This window comes from Schistocerca piceifrons, chromosome 8 (genome assembly GCF_021461385.2).
Source record: "Schistocerca piceifrons isolate TAMUIC-IGC-003096 chromosome 8, iqSchPice1.1, whole genome shotgun sequence".
Lineage (NCBI taxonomy): Eukaryota > Metazoa > Arthropoda > Insecta > Orthoptera > Acrididae > Schistocerca > Schistocerca piceifrons.
Window position 1 is genome coordinate 172,089,686 of NC_060145.1, and position 23,234 is coordinate 172,112,919.

The 23,234-nt window shown below is 41.9% G+C and overlaps 1 protein-coding gene across 2 annotated transcripts in view; it reads left to right on the forward strand.

Moving 5' to 3' along the window:
- Positions 1 to 23,234, forward strand: part of LOC124711259 (putative fatty acyl-CoA reductase CG5065) — a 492,981-nt gene that overhangs the window by 229,447 nt on the left and 240,300 nt on the right. Inside the window, exon 2 of one of the 2 annotated variants that reach the window (XM_047241233.1) lies at positions 16,620 to 16,656. The exons of the other annotated variant lie outside the window; for it this stretch is intronic. The gene's annotated coding sequence lies outside the window, so the exon portion shown is untranslated. The remainder of the gene's footprint in view (positions 1 to 16,619; positions 16,657 to 23,234) is intronic. 2 annotated transcript variants of the gene reach the window in all.

A 23,234-nucleotide genomic window follows, 5' to 3' on the forward strand; every position in this document is an offset into this window, starting at 1 on the left:
CCTGTTAGGCCTTGTACGGCAGCTACTATTGCAGACGTACTGTCCGCCATGCAGTGAATGTGTAACAGAGAAAGGTATTTCATTGAAGTGGGGGAGATTTTATGGGCTCCAGCAGTGATGCATATCTTCCTCCGCCTCTCCTCCTGTCAGTACCTCCAGAGTCCGTCAGCACTCAGTGGCCTCTGGAAACATTGTCTGTCTGGCAACGTTCGAAATGATTCTTGACGAAGAGAGAGAGAGAAAAAAGAGTTAAAGACTCGTAAATGAGGAAATGTATTAGGTCTTCAATAAAATTGGGAAACTTATGCACCCGATTTATTTATTTAATTCTTGGTTTTTTTAACCTGACCACTTCACGGCTTTATAGGGACACGCCCCTGAACTGGCTGCATTTTTAGCATCACCTTCACCCTCATAGTGCAACTAATCTATAAATGAGAAATAGCTCAAAATATTTCCACACAATTAGTCAAAGCATTTTCCACAAAATCATTGAGATGTTTGTTGTATTTTGGTACAGACAACAACGAACACTTCGACTGCGGTACCAGTTTCTTTGGAACCACTAACTGCACAGCTTGGGAAAAGAGAGTATAGACAACATTCACTTAAGTGTTTTACGCCTCCAATTTCCTTCCCTGATTGTGATCAGTGAAAAAGACAAGTAATTTATTTTACTACAACAAAAATATTTAAAAATGTAGCTCAAATATCATCGACATCATCATCTAGCTATAAATTTTTCAGGAAGTAGTAGGCAAGCGAGTTAGAGGAGGTCATTCTAAATATCTGTACCAATTTTTGTGAGTTTAACTTCCGTCATTTAGGAGAAAAGTGTACCTGAATTATGAAAATTCAAGTTTTCGGTAGATAGCAAAAGAAGATTTACAGATTTATTAACTTACCACTGTGCTCGTTTAGAACATTCCAGCTGCATACTCCATGTGTCCTCCTGTTTCCTTATTCTCCATACTCTTTCTCTTCATTCTCTTCTTTACCCTTCACTCCTTGGTAGCAGCTTCTGCAGCTGTCCCTGCTTCTGTTACCTGCCGCTTATCAATAGCAGTTAGAGCTGAAGCCATATTCCTTCGCTTCTAGATGTTAAATTTCTTCATGAGATTGATCCTTTCAATTGCGCCTTCATCGAATGTTATTTCTGCATCCATTACACCAATCTTCAGCACTGTCAGCCCAACAAATACAGTTTTGGGTATTCTCTCAGATATACAGCTGCTGAAGCTTTCATGTGCATTCTTAGACAGACCATGCATACATTTCCTAAGTAGATTTTTATTTGCCAGATGCCTATATATAGGCCTAATTGCCTCCATTACAGCAAGTGGCAAGGAATGCTTGTGGGTACATAGTATGCCTGTAGCATTGCTCATCCAGTACTTGCACCACGAATCTTCCCCTTTTGGACACACACCATGCTGTGGGGTTTCATCTGTTGACACTCTGTGAAACCATGTTGCCCAAACAGTTCGTCTCATGTTCTCCAAATCTCTTACATTTCTCCTTATTTCTTGTCCATAATATTGAGTCAAAGAATCAATTTCACTTTTTGTAAGACGACCTGGAACACATGTGTTTTCCGTCTGACAGTTTTTTCCACTGAAGTCTTTACATAATTTTCTCAGCCGAGCTCCCATTCTTTTTTGTACATGCCTAACACAGTCAGACTTTTCTATCAGTGTGTCCCCATATGGTCTGTCATTAACAACAGTAGTGTGTTCTTTACAGTCTCCATCCCCAAGGTCGCCTACATTCCTCACACCACGACTGACCTCTGATCTTCTAAAATTGTTTAGAACTCCTTTTGTTTCCATGTTTCCACTTGGGCCATCAAAGTTCTTTACATAAACATGGGTGTCAATAAATTTACTTGAACAACCCTGGCAGTGACTTTGTTAGACATTTATAATCTAGTATCTTACCAGTTTCAATAAATGTGACAGTTACAACCCCAGTCACAGGAGTATGACTTCTCTTCTGACAAGATCCATCAAATGCTACTACAATGTCTGTATTCTCAGACAAGGCTACTACTTCCTCTGCTGCTCTTTTCACTGAATGTTCACATACACCATATAAAGCGTTATGTATTAATTTATTGCGTCTGTCAAACCTCGGTGGAGGTGGAGGCAAATCCATCACTGCACTAAAAGTCTGTGCAGCTCTCCTTCCCCTTCCAATACATCGCATTGCATAAGCAAGTTGAATATTTATACTGTAATTTCGACTATCAGTTACTGGCGATGTCATAGTATCACTGTGCATCTTACACGTACAGGCAATCTCTGACCGTCTTGAAAGACCCTTCCTTGCTGAAATGTCCTCAGAAACGTCAATTCTATCTTCACAATTCAGAACTTACATTTCACAGCACTCTTCAAAAGTCTTGACAGCATATTTAGGTTCACAATAACTTTTCCGTCGTTATTGCTGCTCACAGTACTGCTAGTCTTGTTCTTGTTACATTCAGAAAGCGGAAGTTTACGTCTAGAAGCACTGCCTGTAGACACAGTTTCCGCGGGCGACTTTTGAAGCAACTGATGTGTATTATTCGGCTGTTTGGAACTGGTTGCCGAGAAACTTTCGTTTGTGGCTAAATTTCTTTACTCTCGGCATTTGTATCACAGGAAACTCACACACAGAAACAAAACAAAACAACACACAAGAAGTACAAAACTACACGCGTATGAAATTCCGAAATCATATATTCTCAAATCTTTGTTTACGTTCGAACCATAGCCTTCTAGACATGCCTGTACTTCGGTTCCGGGAGTCAGTGCCTTTTAGAATACTGCTGTGTTAACGATTCGTAACTAACGATGGAAAAAACGGAAGAACAAAATAAAGAATCAAGTATTCTGACGCACTTCAAACTGACAGATGGGCGTGGCCCCTGTGCAACATTACGTACAACCTCAATTTTAGAACGAACGGAAAATGAAAATGCCCATATGCTATACATTTTTGTAATCAGCGTGAAATGCTCATTTCTAAAGACTAAGAAATTTTTTCAGATTTATGGTCATTTTCACGAGCATTTCCCTTAAGGCACTTTCTCAAATCTGAGCAGGAACAACACATACAAAAAATACTACGTAACAAGCACAATAATAATAATTCGCCGCGCGGGTTAGCCGAGCGGTGTCGGACGCCTTGTCACGGTCCACGCGACTCCCCCCGTCGGAGGTTCGAGTCCCCCCTCGGGCCTGGGTGTGTGTGTTGTCTTCAGCGTAAATTAGTTTAGGTTAGTTTAAGTTAAAGTAGTGTGTAGGCTTAGGGACCGATGACCTCAGCAGTTTGATCCCATAAGACCTTACAACAAATTTCAATTTTTTCAACAATAATTCGCATTATTAATAAAAATAAGAGTTGATATGAATAATAATAATAAATGGAGGAATTAAGAATGATATTGATTAGTTTGGCACTTTTGAAGCCTTGTTTTGTATTAAAAGTGGAAGGAATAGTGAATTAGGAGAGGACTGAAATTAAAATGACTGTGGCTGCTAGGAAAGAAGCGAATTTAGCTAGAGAATTGCCTAGACAAGTGGAGGAAAAGTGAAGGGGGAGGTATAATTGACGAGAGTGAGCTGCAAGAAGATAGCTAATTTAATAGAGGGTGGTCCATTAGCTGTCTTTTGAAATTTGAAACAATTTAAATTTCTCTAATATTTTAGGGAAGATTGTTCCAAAGTGGGGTTCCTGATACAGAAAATGAATAGTATGGCAGTGTTGTGTAGCGGAACAGAGAGGATTTTACTTCGTTAAAACGAATGTTTCTGCTCTGTTTTTCAGATAGTAGTGTAAGGGTTGGAGATATATAGGAAGAAGTGTAAGGGTTGAAAAGACGACACAGCAAACACCGGGTATGATGATTTCTAGCTTATCGACACGGAGCCATGATAATTGTTCATAGGCAGGCGTGATATGATCGAAATAGCTTTCATCACAAATGGTATCTACGAAGCATGTTCTGGTACACACACTCCACCCCACCTGGCCTCTCTTCGATTTCTAGTGCAGCGGCCGGAACCCGTGCCAGCAGATTTTCCTCTGTCGTAGAACGGAAACAGTACGTTCTTATTCAAAATAGTGTATACCTACTTCCCTCTACAACACCTAGAAGTTTGTAGCGGGATTTTCGAACACCTTGTATTTCTGTAGTGAATGAAATGATTCTGAAACCACCTTATAGACTGCAGTTGGAGTTCAGTGCAGTCTAAGTGATGGTCCACAATTATCCCCAAATGAATGGCAGCTCTCTTTAAATGTCGGTAAATTCAAGGTAATGCCTGTAACAAAGAGAATGAACCCGATAGTATCTGATTACAAAATTCGTAACGAACATTGTGAGCACGTCGCATCTTGTAAGTATTAAAAGTTTTCGAGTAATACCAACAAATGTTAAGAAATAGGACACTCACCTATAATTAGTGTTTAGAAAGGCGAAAGAATTCCTTCAGTTTATTGGCAGGTATCTGGGAATTGCATACAAGAAGTTAGTGCGACCAATTCTAAAGTAGTGTTCTGGTGTTTCACAGCCCTTATCAAGTAGGCATGACAATAGACATTAAACAGTTCAGAAACGTGTTGTTAGGCTCGTAAAAGTACGGAATGGTCCTTAAGAAAGTGTAGCAGAAATGCTCAGGCAACAAAGTGGGAATCCTTGGAAGAAAGACGACGTACCTTTCGCGAAACGCTAGTAGGTAAATTTAGAGAACCAGTGGTCGACGGCTCCATTCTCTCGCTACAGCCGAATATCTTGCGGTGGGAATCACTAGCATATAATGAGAGAGGGCGCTTGCAGAGGTATACTACTCGCATGCGGTCACTTTTCCCATGCTCAGTGCGCGAATGGGGTAGGTCGGACAGCGACTAATATTGGTAAGGAGTACCCTCCGCAATGCACTACACGATGACTTGCCGAGTATACAGTTGATCCAGCTAAGCAGTTACTCAGCTGTTTCATGAACCTTTCTAAGATACGGTGATTCCGTTTTCACTAAATGAATTGTGAAAACGTCCTCATTAAATCACTTAGTCTCTTTTGGGGTATATTAAGTACAGAGATACCGTCAACAACGATTTTTCGAATGATAATATAGTAATATCTGCTGCTAATATCGTAGTTCTAAAGAGACGAATTCAACGCCATTTCACTCCTCAAAATTCGATTAGTAGTTTCGAAGAAATTGCACCATATAGAAATTCAGATTTACCTGTTTTGAACATGAAACATTGCTTATGCGGAAGTGCGTGTTATATACGCAACTGTCGCCTCAGGCTGATGGGGTGCCCTAGCTTGATGCAGTTATCAGACTAATTACAAAAGCTGAACAGTGGTCTACTGATGCTAATCATACTAGGCACATGCGGCTGGGCCGACACACCAACTCAGTCAAATGGCTTGACGTCTAAGTAAGATTCACCAGTTAACTACGATAACATTCTGTTCTTATTTCTGACAGAACCTTGGGAAGATGCAACTCAGCTACAGAATGGCTCTGTAAACCTGGATTTGAGGTATAAAAATGTCAAATAATAACTTTGCGGCATGATTTTAATGTCAAAATACACACTTTTATTCCAAAATTACATCGGCAACATCAACAAAAAGAAAATCACACAAGAATGTTGTCATAAACACTTCTTACAATCCTGTTAATATTATCAAGTGTTAGAAATAGCCGGCCGGGATGGCCGAGCGGTTCTAGGCGCTACAGTCTGGAACCGCGCGACCGCTACGGTCCCAGGTTCGATTCCAGCCTCGGGCATGGATGTGTGTGATGTCCTTAGATTAGTTAGGTTGAAGTAGTTCTAAGTTGTAGGGGACTGATGACCTTAGAAGTTAAGTCCCATAGTGCTCAGAGCCATTTGAACCATTTTTGTTAGAAATACCCACCGGCTACTGCAATACATGTTCGCAATCGTACTGTCGTCAGGGTGAAGAGATTCCTTAGGTAACATTGCTCATGCTGCAACAATGCGGAGTTTTAAATCTTCTTGGGTCGTCGGAACTAGTACACAGAGTTCATCTTTAGAAGTACGATTCTAGCTGCAGAAATTATTGTGGTTCCATCTGGGGGAAAAAAAAAGAGATCGATACCGATGTACGTGTAATTAATGTAGTTGTGAAAAGGGGGTATACTTAGTTTGGGGAAGACTGTCTTCGAATTAATCTGGGTGAAAACAGAATTACAATGCCTTAAACTCTTCCAGAAACATGTTAGGTGAACAGCTTAGTTGAATCGCGCTACATATACGTATGTGTCTACAGTAGATGGAGAAAAATATGGAAACACCAAAGAGACATCCCGTCTTCTCAGAGTGGATACGTACAAGTCCTGTGTGGGTTCCAAGGGATTGTTGTGCCGTTCTTTCTGCAAAATAGTGGCAAGGTCGCCAAAGTAGACCACAAAGCCTCCATAACATTGAGATCTGGTGACTGTGGTAGCCGGCCGGGGTGGCCAAGCGGTTAAAGGCGCTACAGTCTGAAACCGCGCGACCGCTACGCTCGCAGGTTCGAATCCTGCCTCGGGAATGGATGTGTGTGATGTCCTTAGGTTAGTTAGGTTTAAGTAGTTCTAAGTTCTAGGGGACTAATGACCTTAGAAGTCAAGTCCCATAGTGCTCAGAGCCATTTTTGACTGTGGTATCCAGGGGAAATGAGGCACTCATCTTCGTGCTCATAAAACTAATTCGGGATGATGCGTGCTGTGTGAACAGCGGCCTGTCGTCATTGAACACGGCATCACCATTTGGGAACAAATATTGTACAATGGGGTTGACATGGTCAGCCAAAATGGTCACATAAGCCTTGGCAGTAATGCGACTTTACAGAGTAACTATGGGGCCCATGGAATATCACAGTAAGGCTGCCAAAATGATGATCGAACCCCCGCCGTGTTAAACTCTTGGAACGTAAACTAGATTAGAAGTTGGGAACAATGTGAAACAACGCTCGTCCGGCTAAATAACATTCTTGCATTGTTCCATAGCCCACGTTTTATGGCGTGGGCACCATGTTTTTCTGTTGCGGGTATTTGCGTCACTGATGAGTGATTTTAGAATTCCAGTTCGCCTCGCGATTCCCTTCGTTTTGTTTTGGAGCTCATAGGATTCGCAATTGCAGCATTCAGTTTCGCAGTGACTTTTGCATCTGTCGTCAATGACCGCGTGTCACTTTGACTCAACACATACTTTCGTCCATCATTGGGCGGACTGTGTTTTTTCTTCCGCCTTCGCTATATGAGTATAAATCCTCGATATGATGCTTCTTGAAACACTATACCTGCAACATCAGTTTGCGCACTTTCGAATTCACTTAGCTCCTACAAAATTTACTCACAACGGGACAGAACACTCCTCTGACCACGAGTGACACTTTCAACGTACTGAGGACATTGCACAGATGCCGTTCGTCGTCAGATAAAACAGCGCTACCTGCGGACTTAGCTGCCATCTGCATCTACGTTCAAGCAAGCCTCTTGGGGTGTTCTTATATTTTTGTCCAACCCCTGTATGTCCTCCGGCGGAAGTGTGGTGCGCAAAATTGGAGAACACTGGAAGCCATTTAACAGCAGTTGACAATATGGTCTCACTGATGAAATTCGAAGCTTTATTTTTACGCCTGCCAAATCTATACAATACGTGCTTCCTGTAGCCTAGTGATGAACAAGAGTCCAGAAAGAGAAAAGGAGCAAGTGAACTTCCCCAAAGCGTGGATATACGTTTCCAGAGGCATATCCGACAGGTGCTTGACAGCGTAAACTACCTCTAGGAGTTGTCTTGCAATGTTACTGAAGTGATAACAGAGTATTAGTATTCGATCTAGAAAGACTCCCAGAGATTCTGGGGTCTCATTGCGCTTCACTGATTCGATTGGCCTAAAACTTTGCCGTGTTTGATGGGTTGTCTGTTGGTTTGACAAATAAAAACAGCATACTTACGTTATATTAGGACTGAGTTTGAGTGGATATTTTGGTAATTAGACAATCTGTTCGAACTCGTTAGCTCATTTCTGCGGTTATGAAAATGCATGTTTGCGTATTCGAACTTGTTACTGACTCTCTCTCTCTCTCTCTCTGTGTGTGTGTGTGTGTGTGTTCCCAAAACATCTCTCCCCTTCCCACCTAGGTTTTCCGTGGAGTTCAATATTTTCATGATTTATTTTTATTGCACTTAGTGTCCAGACGCCCTTACTGTTGCCATGGTCGTCAGTTAACCTAGAGGAGAGATGTTATGTGCGATATTTGTTTGTGAATCGTGTATGTTTTGTTCTGAGTGTTTAAACCGTCTTTGTATCTTCTGAGGCAGCGAGTGAAGACCAGCCCAAGCATTTGCGCAAATGTTCGTGGAGAATCGCTTGGAGACCACTGTTGGGTTGGCCAGTGTTCCAGCCAAAAATTCAAATCCGGCCTTGCTCGTATTCCCGTCCTGTAAACTAGCGTCCTGCACTTTCAGCGGTACGAGCGGTTCAAACTTGCGGCAAGAGTAAGTTACTTAAAGGTAGATTGTTACAAAAAGACACAGGCAATACGCGCTCCAAAAGTGACTAAAAACCAGAAAAAAATGGTCAGTGGTCAAACTTCAAATCTGTTCTTTTTTTGGCTGAAACTAAGTTAGTACGCCACCAAGTCACGCACACATTTCAGTTAAAACGCGCATTCGAAGTAGAGGGGCCGACATATTTTTTTTATATCTCGTTTTGCTCTGAAGAAGGATAGTAGCTTGATTATGGCGGGATGGTGGAGAGGGGGGAGGGGGGGGGGGGGAGAGACGGGCGTCGCGTTGGTGCATATCCTCCCGAAACAGCCGTGGAATTTCATTAGAAGGAGGCGCAAAACACTGGATTGGCCCTTCAGCAGCAGTGCCTCCCCAATTTCACTGCGCTATAGTTCGCCATTGAAAGCAAAATAGTTGTATTTTACTACTATCCTTAGCAGACGAATTAGGTCAGTTACTTGCTCATCAGAAATGCCTTTTTTAAAAGTACTTTCTTTATTTTTTTCAGCAATGTCAGTGGTTGTTTGGACTGGTAATTTAGTGTATAGATCCGTAATATTTAATAAAATAAATTTAATATCACACTGCAGACCTTTGATTTTACTGAGTAGATTTTGACTATTTACGGAAGAATAATTATTTCGAAAAATAAAGGATTTTTGTATTTTATCTTGAAGAAACCTTGCCAACTTACGATATGCACTGTTCATACTGTTCACAATCGTACGGATCGGATGGTGACTTTTATGTACTTCAAACTGTTTGAAAATAATTTCAGTGTGTTAGGATAGTTCAGCACGTTAGATTTAGAATACCAAGCTTGACACCTGTCAGCGCTCAAAGCTGAGTGTTACTTCTGTACATAAAGCTGATAAATGTTTATTAGTTTACTCATTTCGTGTTGCTCATCTTGTGTGTTTTAGAGCCCTCTGTTTGCATAAAGTAACGGAGCGTCCAGGCCACCCTCCTTGCTGCTGAAAGTTCGCTTCCTGCTTCCTGCTACCCGTGATGTTGGACATCATAACGTTGTGATAATAAAACAAAAAAACTGGAATTACTTGAGAAGGAAAGAACAATTTTAAGGATGATTTTCGTGCCGGAAAAAAAGAAATGATTGTGCATTGAAAACTAGGGAAAAGAGCCACATAAACATGTGAAGAAGATCAGAGACATTGTATGCAGGAGAAGGCTGAAGTTTTATGGGCATTTCTTCAAAATGACTAATGCAGGTTGACAAAAAAATCTTTACCAAACTAAAGACGACGCCAAAATGGGGCGAAGAAATAAGAAAGGATATGCAGTAAGATATTTAGGACAAAGATATTTCGATCGAAGTTTGACAGATTCAGGGGGTTGCAGGAAAAGCCAAGTACAAGGACCAGCGTCATTTGAACAGTGGAAAACAGATGAGGAACCTCAGTGAAAGAATGAAGAGTTTCTGGGAAGCGAAGAAGACTAACAAACCAATTGTTTCGCGTGGTCCAAAGTAGGTCGAAGTCGAAATTAAAGAACATAAAAAAATCCTAAGCCTGTGCACAACCATACTCTTATTGCTGCTATCTTTTTTCCTTGATAATTTTGCCTTTTCTTACCGCTAGAATGTGTTGTTCTATTTTCTACTGTGAAAGTTTGTCTTTGTTTTACCCAAAAATTTCCTTCAAGCATAGTTATTAAGGAGCTGATACATGTGGAGAAATGAGGTTTGTCCACATCTCGCCTTCATTAATCTTAATAGAGTTCATTCGAGTGTGCGACTAGTTGTTTTCCTTAAGGTGTCAGTAAACGTAACAAACACGAACGGTGGTTTCAATTTAAATAACGCTTGCGGGCCTGTATTCAATTTATTATAAACTCACCGGCTTGTCACGTCCATCAGAGTTGGTAAACCCTGAGAGAATTTGCGTTTCACGGAATATCAATGCGAGTTGTAAAAACCGAAAGAGCATCAGAGGCGTAATGGGCGTCGGGAATCGAGCTCAGCTATAAATAGTGGCGTGAGACCAACAATACTTCAGTCTGGTTGGAATCCAGGCAGAGAGTACTCACAACCTGTAGAACTTGGAGCAGCTGAAGACGACCACTGAGCAGGTCGTCCAAAAATTGTGCAAACAACAACTCAGGAGGACACTGAGAAGCACGCTATTAATCAATTGCGCCGAGAAAACGTGAGAGTTCGCTTCAGTGATCTTCTTCACAGATAATATGAAATTAAAAATAGTAATGCAGTGAGACAGAAAGAATGAAGTGAATCTTGAAATTTTCCAGTCATACTGAACACACCCTGTTTCGGGAGAGTAGCACGTCGTCGTTCATTACCACAGACGATATCTGAGATGGTGACACGCAAAGGCGAAGATGTCCCCAGTATATATAAAAAAAGGGGTGCGGAATAGAATGGTGTATTTATGATAAGCAGACGCCAAATAATTCGCGCAATTTAAGTGAAATCGAACGTGTGCCATGATAAGCTATATGACCAAAAGTATTCGGACACCCGGCTGAAAATAACTTACAAGTTAATGGCGCCCTCCATCGATAATTCTGGAATTCAGTATGGTGTTGGCCCACCCTTAGCCTTGATAACAGCTTCCACTCTCGCAGGCATACGTTCAATCAGGTGCTAGAAGGTTTCTTGGGGAATGGCAGTCCATTCTTCACGGAGTGCTTCTCGAGGAGAGGTATCGATGCCGGTTGGTGAGGCTTGGCACCAAGTCGGCGTTCCAAAACATCCCAAAGGCGTCCTATAGGATTCAGGTCAGGACTCTGTGCAGGCCAGTCCATTACAGGGATCTTATTGTCCTGAACCACTCCGACACAGGCCGTGTATTATGAACAAGTGCTCCGTCCTGTTGAAAGATGCAATCGGCATCCCCATATTGCTCTTCAACAGTGGGAAGCAAGAAGGTGCTTTAAAACATTAATGTAGGTCTGTGCTGTGATAGACCCATGCAAAACGACAAGGAGTTCAAGCCAATTTCCATCAAAAACACAACCACATCATACCACCACCACCTCCGAGTTTTACTGTTGGCACTACACACGCTGGCAGATGGTGCTCAGCGGGCATTCGGCATACCCACACCCTGCCGTCGGATCGCCAAATTGTGTACCGTGATTCGCCTCTACACACAACGTTTTTACATTGTTCAATCGCTCAATGTTTACGCTCCTTACACCAATCGAAGCGTTGTTTGCCACTTACCGGCGTGATGTGTAGCTTATGAGCAACCGCTCGACCATGAAATCCAAGTCTTCTCACCTCCCGCCTAACTGTCATAGTACTTGCACTGGATCCTGATACAGTCTGGAATTCCTGTGTGATGGTCCGGATAGATGACTGCCTATTACACATTACGACTCTCTTCAACTGTCGGCGGTCTCTGTCAGTCCACAGACGATGTCGGCCTGTACGCTTTTATGCTGCACGTGTCCCTTCACGTTTCCACTTCACTATCACATCGGAAACAGTGGACCTAGGGATGTTTAGGAGTGTGGAAATCTCGCGTACAGACGTATGATACAAGCGACACCCTATCACCTAGCCAAGTCCGAAGTCCGTGAGTTCCGCGAGCGCTCCCTTCTGCTCTCTCACGATGTCTAATGACTACTGCGGCTGCTGATATGGAGTACCTGGCAGTAGGTGGCAGCACAATGCACCTAATATGAAAAACGTATATTTTTGGGGGTGTCCGGATACTTTTGATCACAAAGTGTACATGGTTCAGAGCAAACACGAATTCCAGTCTCGGTCAGAAGTTCTCCCCCAGAAGAGCTGTTAGCATCAGTTTGCGCTTTTGTGCTCCCTCGTAATAACATTGCATAGTACTAATAATTATTATTAAGAGGGCACAGGTACTTACCTGCTGACTGTATTTTCGGCACAGTAGAGAAACTTCTACGGAAAAGTCCAACAATTGTAAGAAAAGTGGAATATAATGAGTTGTACCAGTCTGTGGGTGAAGTAAGAACCTTGGTGAAGACTGGAGAGTGAGAGATGTGAAATTATTATCCAAATGCAATTGAAATTTAGATCACATAAGTGAAATGAAACTAATTTCAATATCAAAGGACGAAGCTATGGGAAACTCTCTCACCGATATGGAGGCAACTGGATTCTAGAGGTCCCAGCAAGATGTATGAGACCGGCAGTCTTAAAAAAGAAACGCGAATGGACCATTACAAAACTCTTTCCTTAACCCCGTGCTGAAGTACTTCTCGGCTATCCAGTTTCATATGACAAGAAATAAGAAGTTGACGGTTTATTGTAAACTATTTACGGAGAACACTGACAAAATCGAGATTACTAAAGTTGGTATACCTCAGTCATTGACGGTACACCCATGTTGTTCACCACAGAGGTAGAGGAAATTGCTTGTGATTGTTCAGAAGATACTTCTGGTTTGTATGTTTAAATATAACAGTTACCTCAAAGAACGATCCTAATTATAAATAATGCCATTGTTAAATCACTGTGTTCTGTTATGATAATTCGAAATTTTTTAAGTAATTGTGAAGCAACAATAGGATCACAACTTTCGGTAAAGCCCTGCATATCAATGTTAGAGATGTCGATTTATAATTTCTTTTATGATACCTCATACTAAATTGTGAAAAATATGTAATATGATGTAGTATAACAAGCATTATACAGTAGGATGTTTGTTGTCTTCAGTAAACAAGATTTGCTTTTAAAAATCATTCAAAGCCGAACACGTCCAAATGGTTCATGCAAATGAGAACATGTCCATATTTAAATGTGCTTTTTAAAGGAATACTTTCATTGTAGATTTGATTTACAGACATGAACTGCCTCTGGCACAATAGTAAAGGCGTTTGCATTGCAGTATGTTGTTTTCATTCGTATGTAAGCCTGAAATAAGTTTTATGTTCATTGTGAAGAACTGCATTTAGTAGAGTAGTTCATCATAGCTTGTTATCACCCCATTTCACCTGGGTACGTCGGAAACATCTGCAGATGAGTCGTCGAAAACGTGCGTTGCACTAAACAACGGCCAGTTGGACTTCCGAAACATTATTGAGTAGAAAGAACGAAATTACATAGTACGATGGCTCGAAACCGAAGAATGTACCGTTGGATTTTTCCCTTCGATGTTTTGTTATTGGCATCACACTTACTACGAGGGAAGCGTAAATATCGTGTCATTGGGTTGATCCACTATCTCAAACGTTGTTTGATAATATATTCGTCAGCGGTGTTTAATCTTGCTGCACTGGAGAAATGCCGCAGCTGTAATAATTGTAATCCGAATTAAGCTCTCGGCGTGCTGCGTTGTGCAGTATTAATTTACACAGTCACTCTAATTTTGCTGTGGATTGCATAATTTCAAGTAGAGCAAATAGTCATACACCTACGTCTGCATCTACATGAATACCCTGCATATCACTTAAATGCCTGGCAGAGGATTCATTGAACCACCTTCACAATTCTCTATTATTCCAGTACCCTACAGCGCGCGGTAATAACTAATACCTATATCATTCCTTACCAACTCTCATTTCCCTTATTTCATCATGATGAACGTTTCTCCGTATGTAGGTCGCCGTCAACAAAATATTTTCTCTTTCGGAGGATAAAGTTGGTGATTGGAATTTCGTGAGAAGATTTCTGCGCATTGAAAAACGCCTTTATTTTAATGATGTCCATCCCAAATCATTGTGTCATGTAAGTGACACTGTCTCCCCTATTTCGCGATAATACAAAATGCTGTCATTCCTTCAACCTTTTCAATGTACTCCGTCAGTCCTATCTGCTACGGATCCTACACCGCGCAGCGGTATTCCAAAACAGGACGGACAAGCGTAGTGTAGGTAGTCTCCTTAGTAGATCTGCTACATTTCCTAAGTGTCCTGCCAATAAAGCGCAGTCTTTGGTTATCCTTCTCAACAACTTTTTCTGTGTGTTTCTTCCAATTTAAGTTATTAGTAATTGTAATTCCTAGGTATTTAGTTGAATTTACGGCATTTATATTTGACTAATTTATCGTGTAATCGAGGTATATCTGATTCCTTTTAGCACTCGTGTGGATGACCTCACACTTTTCGTTATTTAGGTTCAATTGCCAAATTTCGCACCGTACATATATATTTTCTAAATAGTTTTGCAGTTTGTTTTGATCTTCTGATGACTTTACTGGTCGATAAACGATAGCGTCATCAGCAAACAACCTAAGACGGCTGCTCAGATTGTCTCCCAAATCGTTTATATAGGGCCTATAACACTACCTCGGGGAACGCCAGAAAACACTTTCGTTTTACTCGATGACTTTCTGTCAATTACTACGAACTGTGACCTCTCTGACAGGAAATAACAAATCCAGTCACATACCTGAGACGATATTCCATAGACACGCAATTTCACTTCAAGCAGCTTGTGAGGTACAGTGTCAAAAGCCATCCACAAAGCCAGAAATACGGAATCAATTTGAACTCCCTTGTCAATAGCACTCAACACTTCGTGCGAGTAAAGAGGTAGTTGTGTCTCACAAGAACGATGTTTTCTAAATCCGTTCAAATGGCTCTGAGCACTATGGGACTCAACTGCTGAGGTCATTAGTCCCCTAGAACTTAGAACTAGTTAAACCTAACTAACCTAAGGACATCACAAACATCCATGCCCGAGGCAGGATTCGAACCTGCGACCGTAGCGGTCTTGCGGTTCCAGACTGCAGCGCCTTTAACCGCACGGCCACTTCGGCCGGCTCTAAATCCGTGTTGACTGTGTGTCAATATACGGTTTTCTTCGAGGTAATTCATAATGTTAGAACTCAATATATGTTCTAAAATCCTGTTGCATATCGACGTTGACTCCTACTACCTTTCGAGCGAGCTGGCGCAGTGGTTAGACACTGAACTCGCATTCGGGAGGATGACGGTTCAATCCCGCTTCCGGCCATCCTGATTTAGGTTTTCCGTGATTTCCCTCAATCACTCCAGGCAAATGCCGGGATGGTTCCTCTGAAAGGGCACGGCCAACTTCCTTCCCCATCCTTCCCTAATCCGATGAGACCGATGACCTCGCTGTCTGGTCTCCTTCCCCAAACAACCCAACCCATCCTACTACCTTTCTTGAATATTGGTATGACCTGTCCAACTTCCCAGTCTTTGGGTACGGATCTTACGTCGAGCGAACGGTTGTATATGATGGTTAAGTATGGAGCTATTGAATCAGCATACTCTCAAAGGAACCTACTTGGTATACAGTGTGGACCAGCAGACTTGCTTTTATTAAATGATTTGAATTGCTTCACTAACCCGAGGATATCCACTTCTACGTTACACCTGTTGGCAGCTGTTCTTGATTCGAATTCTTGAATATTGTCGCAGCAGAAGCTGAGTAGCACAGTCGCCGAGTGTAATGGTTATGGTACTACACTGTTGCATGGAAGGTCGTGAGTTCAAAACTCACCTGAACCGTAAAATTTTAATTTTTATATTCGGTTCGAGTACATTTTAGAAGTATCCACAAATGGCAAGAATCATTGTACTGGAATGTTCTGTAGTTGTATATATACCGTATGTTTTCTGGCCGGAGGCAGTTCGTTTCGCACTCTTGTATGTGCAAGTGCCGAATAAACCTTTAAGTGAAGTTATGTTCGTCATTCATCTACTTACACCTTCCTCTACGTGACAATATTTATTTCGTCTTCTTTCGTGATGCCATTTCGGAAGGCTGTGTTTAGTAACTCTGTTTTGAAGGCACAGTCGTCGATAGTATCTCCATTGCTATCGCGCAGAGAAGGCACTGATTGTGTCTTGGCGCTAGCATACTTCACATACGACCAGAATCTCTTTGGATTTTCTGCCAGGTTTCGAGACAAACTTTCGTTGTGGAAACTGTTATAGGCGTCTCGCACTGAAGCCCGTGCTAAATTTCGAGCTTCTGTAGAAGAATGCCAATTTGGAAATTTTGCATCCTTTTAAATTTGGCGGGTTTTTGTTGAAAATGAAGTGCGTGCTCACTACAGCTCTTTTTTTTACATTTTTGATTGAATTTACAATTACATGTGCAAATGAGCCTTCATATTGCTCTACATGCGTGTTGGATTTATCCCGTGCGTAATTGATGTGTTTGTTTGCAGGAGAGCGGCTACTTGCGAAGGACGAGTTAACCGGGAAGTGAGTACCCTTCAACGTACTTGTTTCTGCAAAAAGGTTGATTATCATTCACCTGACTAATCTTTCACTCAGTAGCAGATTGTGCGCTGTTTTGAAATTTCTTGGCAGTACCGGACCGAGATTCAAACCCAGAATCTTGTCGAACGCCAAGTTCTGTGTTGAGAGTCCCGTCCGACACACAGCTTTAATCTACCAGGAAGTTTCACCAGTGGCCTAATATATGGAATTTCATTTAGTAGCTAAAGTTTGAGTGTCTTGTGCGCGTCAGCATATTAAGAACAGGAGCATCGCATTACATTACTTGCAGTCTATCGATCTTTAGCTCGTAGAATGAAGTCCAGCACGTCTATTTTATTAAAGGGCAATACAGTGACGTGACTTGACACTACGAATGACTATTGTAGTACAAAGCTAATTATAAAATAAATTAAAAGATTTAAGTGTTCCAGTGAATGAATATAAGAGTTCAGTGGATTACGGGGAGTTGTCCTATGTAAGTTCTGTAATCCAGTCGTATTCGACAACATGTCTGATGTTGAGTCCAGCTTTTAACCTTCGTATATGCCTTTTTTTCCTGTACTAATGAGAAGCGGTTGCAGTCTTCCCAAAGTTATTCGGTCCTAAGTATTTATCAGGACATAAAGTTTTGTTAAGAGGTCTCTGCAAATTGTCCTAAAGCTAGTACCAGATATAATGATTACAACACGCTTCTGTGTTTCGAGAATAATGCTCCTGCATGTTGCGTTTCACAAAAAAAAGTTACGTAACCCATAAGTGAATGGAAGTGAGCAAAATAAAGTTCCTTCATTTTTAAACCACCTGTAGCAGTAATATTGCGTAGTGCAAACTTAGCTGAATTGAGACGCTTTATTAATTTTCTGAGTGATATTAATTCTAATGTAAAATCAAAAACAGAAACAATGTCAGATTTAATTTTTGTATGTACAGAAACTTACAAAACCCTTCGGAACTTTATAGTACAAAGTGTACAGAAAGCCCACTCACCCGGATACATACCGTCAAAGAAATTCCAATCACAGTCTGAAGCAGAAAAGAGGAGTGATCGGAACGTTGGTGGAGCGGGCTAAAAGAATCTGTCAACCAGTGTAACTTTAGCTCCAAGCATTTAAAAACTGCCGACAGAAGAAAAGGCCACACTGTTAAACAGGTAAATAAAGCACTACGGCATAAAAGACCTGTTGTTATAATGAAATGAACCAACTATAGGAAAAGTTTTGCTCCCTTTCGTAAAAACAGTTACAGATCGCATCAGTGGAGTACTCAGACAGTATTAACGGTGTTTAAAGTAACAAGAAAGGTGCGTGAATCTTTCAACACAGCAAAGGACATACGCCTGCCTGTTGCCACAGCAGACGTATATAAAATTCCTTCCATATGCGGTCAGGTGGGCGTTCGAACTACGAAAAGAATCATAACACCTGCCTTAAGGAAAAAAAAGAGGAATTGTCGGCTCGGCAACACTGATAAATCAACAGTAGCGCCGGGACTGGGAACCACAAAAATCGTTTCTCCAATACTGTTGTTCAAAAAATAGCTCTGACCACTATGGGACTATCATCTGAGGTCATCAGTCCCCTAAAACTTTGAACTACTTAAACCTAACTAACCTAAGGACATCACACAACACACATCCATGCCCGAGGCAGGATTCGAACCTGCGACCGTAGCAGTCGCGCGGTTCCGGACTGAAGCGCCTAGAACCGCTTGGCCACCGCGGCCGGCCATACTGTTGTTATGACAGGATCCAATCATAACTATGCTAGGATGTTTAGAGGCCATAGAAATTCAGAAGCACTAAAACAATTTAAACAGAAAAGGAGGATTGAAATTAGAGAAGTTGTGGGACTTGGCGCCGTTTGCTTTATTCAGCACTAACTCTTTCTCAATAAAAGCTACAGGAGACAAGCAGACACGACTCAGCTGTCTTAGGCAGCTGGCTGATGATGCCATGAACAGATCATTGCGTGGATACATGTAAACAGTTCGGCCTGTGTAGTTCGTTCCAGATTGTAACTCTTTTCTAAGTGGTTATAGCCTCTAATGTCTCCAGTCTTTAACATGCTCGGCAGAGAAATATGCCTAGGACCACGGTCTAATGCCCATAAAACAAAAATTGCCGTGTCCGGTTAACAATCAGAAAAAGATAATTTAGAATTCTTGGCAGATTTAACGCCAAATTCAAACAGTGCGTATAGACATGCACTGTGGTGATAAGTCATGGGATAGCTATATCTACACACAAAAATGGCGGTGGTATAGCATCCACGAGGGCTGCGCTTTGGCGGGGCTGTCATTTGTACTCAGGTCATTAATCTGAAAAGGTTTCCGACAGGATTAAGGTCGCACGACGGAAATTAACAGCCTTTGATTGTGGAACGCTAGTTGGCGGTAGATTGGTAGATGCATACGACATTGCATTTCGGAATTCGTTAGAGAATTCAGTATTCCATGATCCATAGTGTCATGCGTGTGCCGAGAATACCACTCTTCAGGCATTGCCTCTCACCACGCACAACGCAGTGACCGTCAACCTTCACTTAACGACCGAGAGCAGCGGCGTTTGCGTGAAGTTGAGAGTTGTCGGTGTTAACAGACAAGCAACACTGCGTGAAATAACCGCAGGAGTTAATGTGGGACGTACGACGAACGTATCCGTCTGGATAGTGCGGCGAAATTTGGCGTTAATGGATTAAGGCAGCACACGATCGACGCGAGTGCCTTTGCTAACAGCACGATATCGCCTGCAGCATCTCTCCTGGGCTCTTGATCATACCGGTTGGATCCTAGACGACATGATAACAGTGGTTTAGTCAGATGAGTCCCGATGTCAGTTGGTTGGTAAGAACTGATTGTAGGGTTAGAATGTGACGCAGACCCCACGAAGCCACGGACCCAAGTTGCCAACAAGGCACTGTGCAAGCTGGTGGTGGCTCCATAATGGTGTGAGCTCTGTTCACATGGAATGGACTGGGTCCTCTGATCCAACTGAATCGTTCACTGACTGGAGTTGCTTATGTTCGGCTACTTGGAGACCATTTGCAGCTATTCGTGGACTTCATGTTCCTAAACAACGATGGAATTTTTATGGGCGACAATAGGCCGTTCACATGTCGTGGGGCCGCAGTTGTTTTCGATTGGTTTGAAGAACATTCCGGACAGTTCAAGCGAATGATTTGGTCACCGAGGTTGCCCCACATGAGTATCATCAAACATTTATGGGACGTAATATAGAGGTCAGTTCCTGCACAAAATTCTGTGCCAGCAAAACTTTCGCAGTTATGGACGGCTATAGGGCCAACATGGCTCAGTACATCTGCAGGAGACTTCTAACGACTTGTTGAGTCCATGCCTCATCGAGTTGGTGCACATCACCGGACAAGGAGGTCCGATGGGATTATTAGGAGGTATCCCATGAGTTTTGTCACCTTAGTGTACTTAAATGGTGATGGTGGTTGCTTGGGTTGGATAATGCTTCGTTTGAGCTGTTACAAACGATTAGGGTTTGGAAAGAAGGGAAGTGCTGCCGTTATTGAGGTTACTCCTCTAGAATCTGACGTAGGAAGCCATCGAGCTAAACGCCTTTGTCTACCGGACAGTTCGCAGGTAGTGTCATATGCGTCTGAAATGGGAAATTAAAAATTGGTACAAAGAATACTGGAACATGAAATTCTAACTTTCCTTGAGCAGTCCTTTTACCATTAGGCTATCCGTAGAAATATGCTCAGCAAAATTAAAACTCTTCTTAACGGCTTGGGCGACTTCGTGTCGCCCATCTCATGGCTAGGAGATAATTTTTACTAAATTTCGTACTGGGTACTGTCTTTTGAACCATCGTCATTTGTCAAGCCCACGATCCCGCACCACTTTACTGTCATTGTAACGAACTGCTGACTATACACCACTTTCTGAACCAGTGTCAACTTTTTAACTCATTACGTTTTAATGTTCGTTTGTCATCTAAGCTATCAAAGGTTTTGTCAGATTTAGCCCATGCTGTAGACATGGCGAAGGAGGTCTACTTTCTTAAAAACTCTTACCGAAAGGCCTCTAATGAAGCGGGTCGTTTAGGTTGTTCATTTTACCTTTGCACTATGTTGATTGCTTTTTGACTAACGGTCAGTGTTCATTGTCACTCTTCGCTAAAGTTTTATCCACCCACTACCCGTTCAGACTCCTGTATGTCAACTAACTTTATAAACCATTGGTGGTTTCTCTAGAATGTGACCCTTTTTAAGTCTTGTTTATGACCTGAGCTTATTTGATCCGTTAAGTCCGGAAAAAACTAAAAAACATCGCCTGGCCCGTCATACATTCTCAATCTCACTCAATTTTTTACGTTGTGTTTCATACGCATTACCATATACTCTACTTTCGTGTGACACTACGGAGAGATTCAGCGTTCAAATGTCGTTATTAGTGAATATTATTATAACCGTAGGCTGTTGGCAACCACATTTCTCCCTGTGCTGGCCACGCACTAGTGATGAAAATTTCTCCCTTTGCAAGAACTCAACATTATACCTCACAGCCGAGCATCGCCGCTCTGTCTTGCATTTTCAGCGATGGCTTCACAGGTGAGCTTGAGTCTTAGAATGACTTTTAACTTTCACGATTTATCTTTCTCAAGCTTATCATTTACGTAAATGTCGAATGTTGTCATATGATAACATTCTCTGAAGTGGGTATTCTCCGAAATGTAGCTTCTGTATACTTCTTAGACTTCCGGTGAACATGCCTGACTTCCTTCAGTTTTCTTACTTCTAATGTTTATCTATTATAATTGATACAGGTGTTAAAATAAGTGTCAGTTTTTCTGAGTACCCATGTCGTCCGGCCTACGCATATTTTGAACAGTCACTCGTTGCATAAGAGATTTATCGCGGTGTGCTGATTACTTCAGACTTTCAACATGATTCGTGCAAAGTTCACATCTGAAGATAATCTGTAATCAAATGGGTGTGCTAATTGAAAATTACGTATAGACTGAGTCGCGTGAAAGAAATGAGTTTTCGATGACATGACTTCGAGGTGTCGCATCGGTTTGAGAAACTGTGTATTTACTGGTACCGTTGGGTCCTCGTAAATACTTCAGTCAATTTCATGTTTTAAAGCTCTTACAAGTAAAACGGTACACTGCGGATTGAACCAGCCGCCAGTTTGCTATTTTGGTCTTGTCTTAACAATTTTTTGGTTCGCAGTGTAGCTTTCACCGTAGTTCCAAGAAATGATAATAGCAGTAATTTGATGTGAAGCATTCAGGTGAAGTGGAGACTGGCAGCAGATAGAACATTTTTTTTTTCGATGAACGCGTGAATGATAGTAATACAAGCTGAGATGTTAGCAATACCTGCCTTTTCAAACTGTTTGTTTACTACAAAATAATTCAGTGACGTTAGTATTACTGATTGCGTCAGGGGCAAATGGGTGTCGCAGGTAAAACAAGATTTCCATCTATTAAAATCATGTACCCAGTATATCATCGAAGATCTCCAAATACTCTCATTTCAGCGAATTAGGTGCCCATTGGCGAGAGAGCGTGATGGTGATAAGCGATCTCTGTTGCCAGTATTTAGGCTAAGAGCGAAGTTACGTCTTACAGCCGTAGTTATCAGACAGCGACACCTGTTGCTCGCAAGTAGCAAAGGTCAGGAGAAGCTTTAGATGAAGCGGGCAGCATGGATTGCTGTTCGACGGGAACATCACTTTTTCACCTAGGCAGAATCACTCCAGACGATTGAGTACAGCCATTGTCCATCCGCCCATAACTTTGCTAAACACAGTGACCATTCCTCTAAGGCAGTGGTTCCTAACCCGGGGGTAATTAACCCTGAACGTTACAGTGAAATTCTCTGAGGGATTAAAAAGAAAACGATTCGATTGTGTATCGGTCGGTTCGTAATACTGTAAAACATTTATTTTTAAATACAGTACTTGTATTAAGATGTGAACCTGTGTGGTGGAGGTTACAGCTTCTGTAAAGAATTGTGAACGTAGTCTGCGCATAGTCCACTCACTATACACATTCTTTGTACCTTGTATCGCGCATCTGTGGCGCTAAAATTGACACACATATGTCTCATACGCAAAAATATCTCATGAATACGCCATTTTCGAGTATTAAGTAGATCTCACAATGGATCAGAAATTGCTTGCGTGCGTATTTCCTTCGCAACTGACAGCACAACACAACAGTAACTACAAGTATACTACTGTACGGCTCACACATTATTATTGTTATTATTATTATTATTATTATTATTATTATTATTAGTAGTAGTAGTAGTAGTAGTAGTAGTAGTAGAACTTCCTGAGAGATTAAAACTGTGTGCCGGACCGAGACTCGAACCCAGGACCTCTGCCTTTCGTGGGCAAGTGCTCTACCATCTGAGCTACCCAAGCACGACTCACGACCCGTGCCTAACAGCTTCAGTTCTGCCAGTACCTTTTCTCCTACCTTCCAAACCTCACAGAAGCTCTTCTGCGAACCTTGCAGAACTAGCACTCCTGGAAGAAAGGATATGGCGTAGACATGGCTTAGCCACAACCTGGGGGATGTT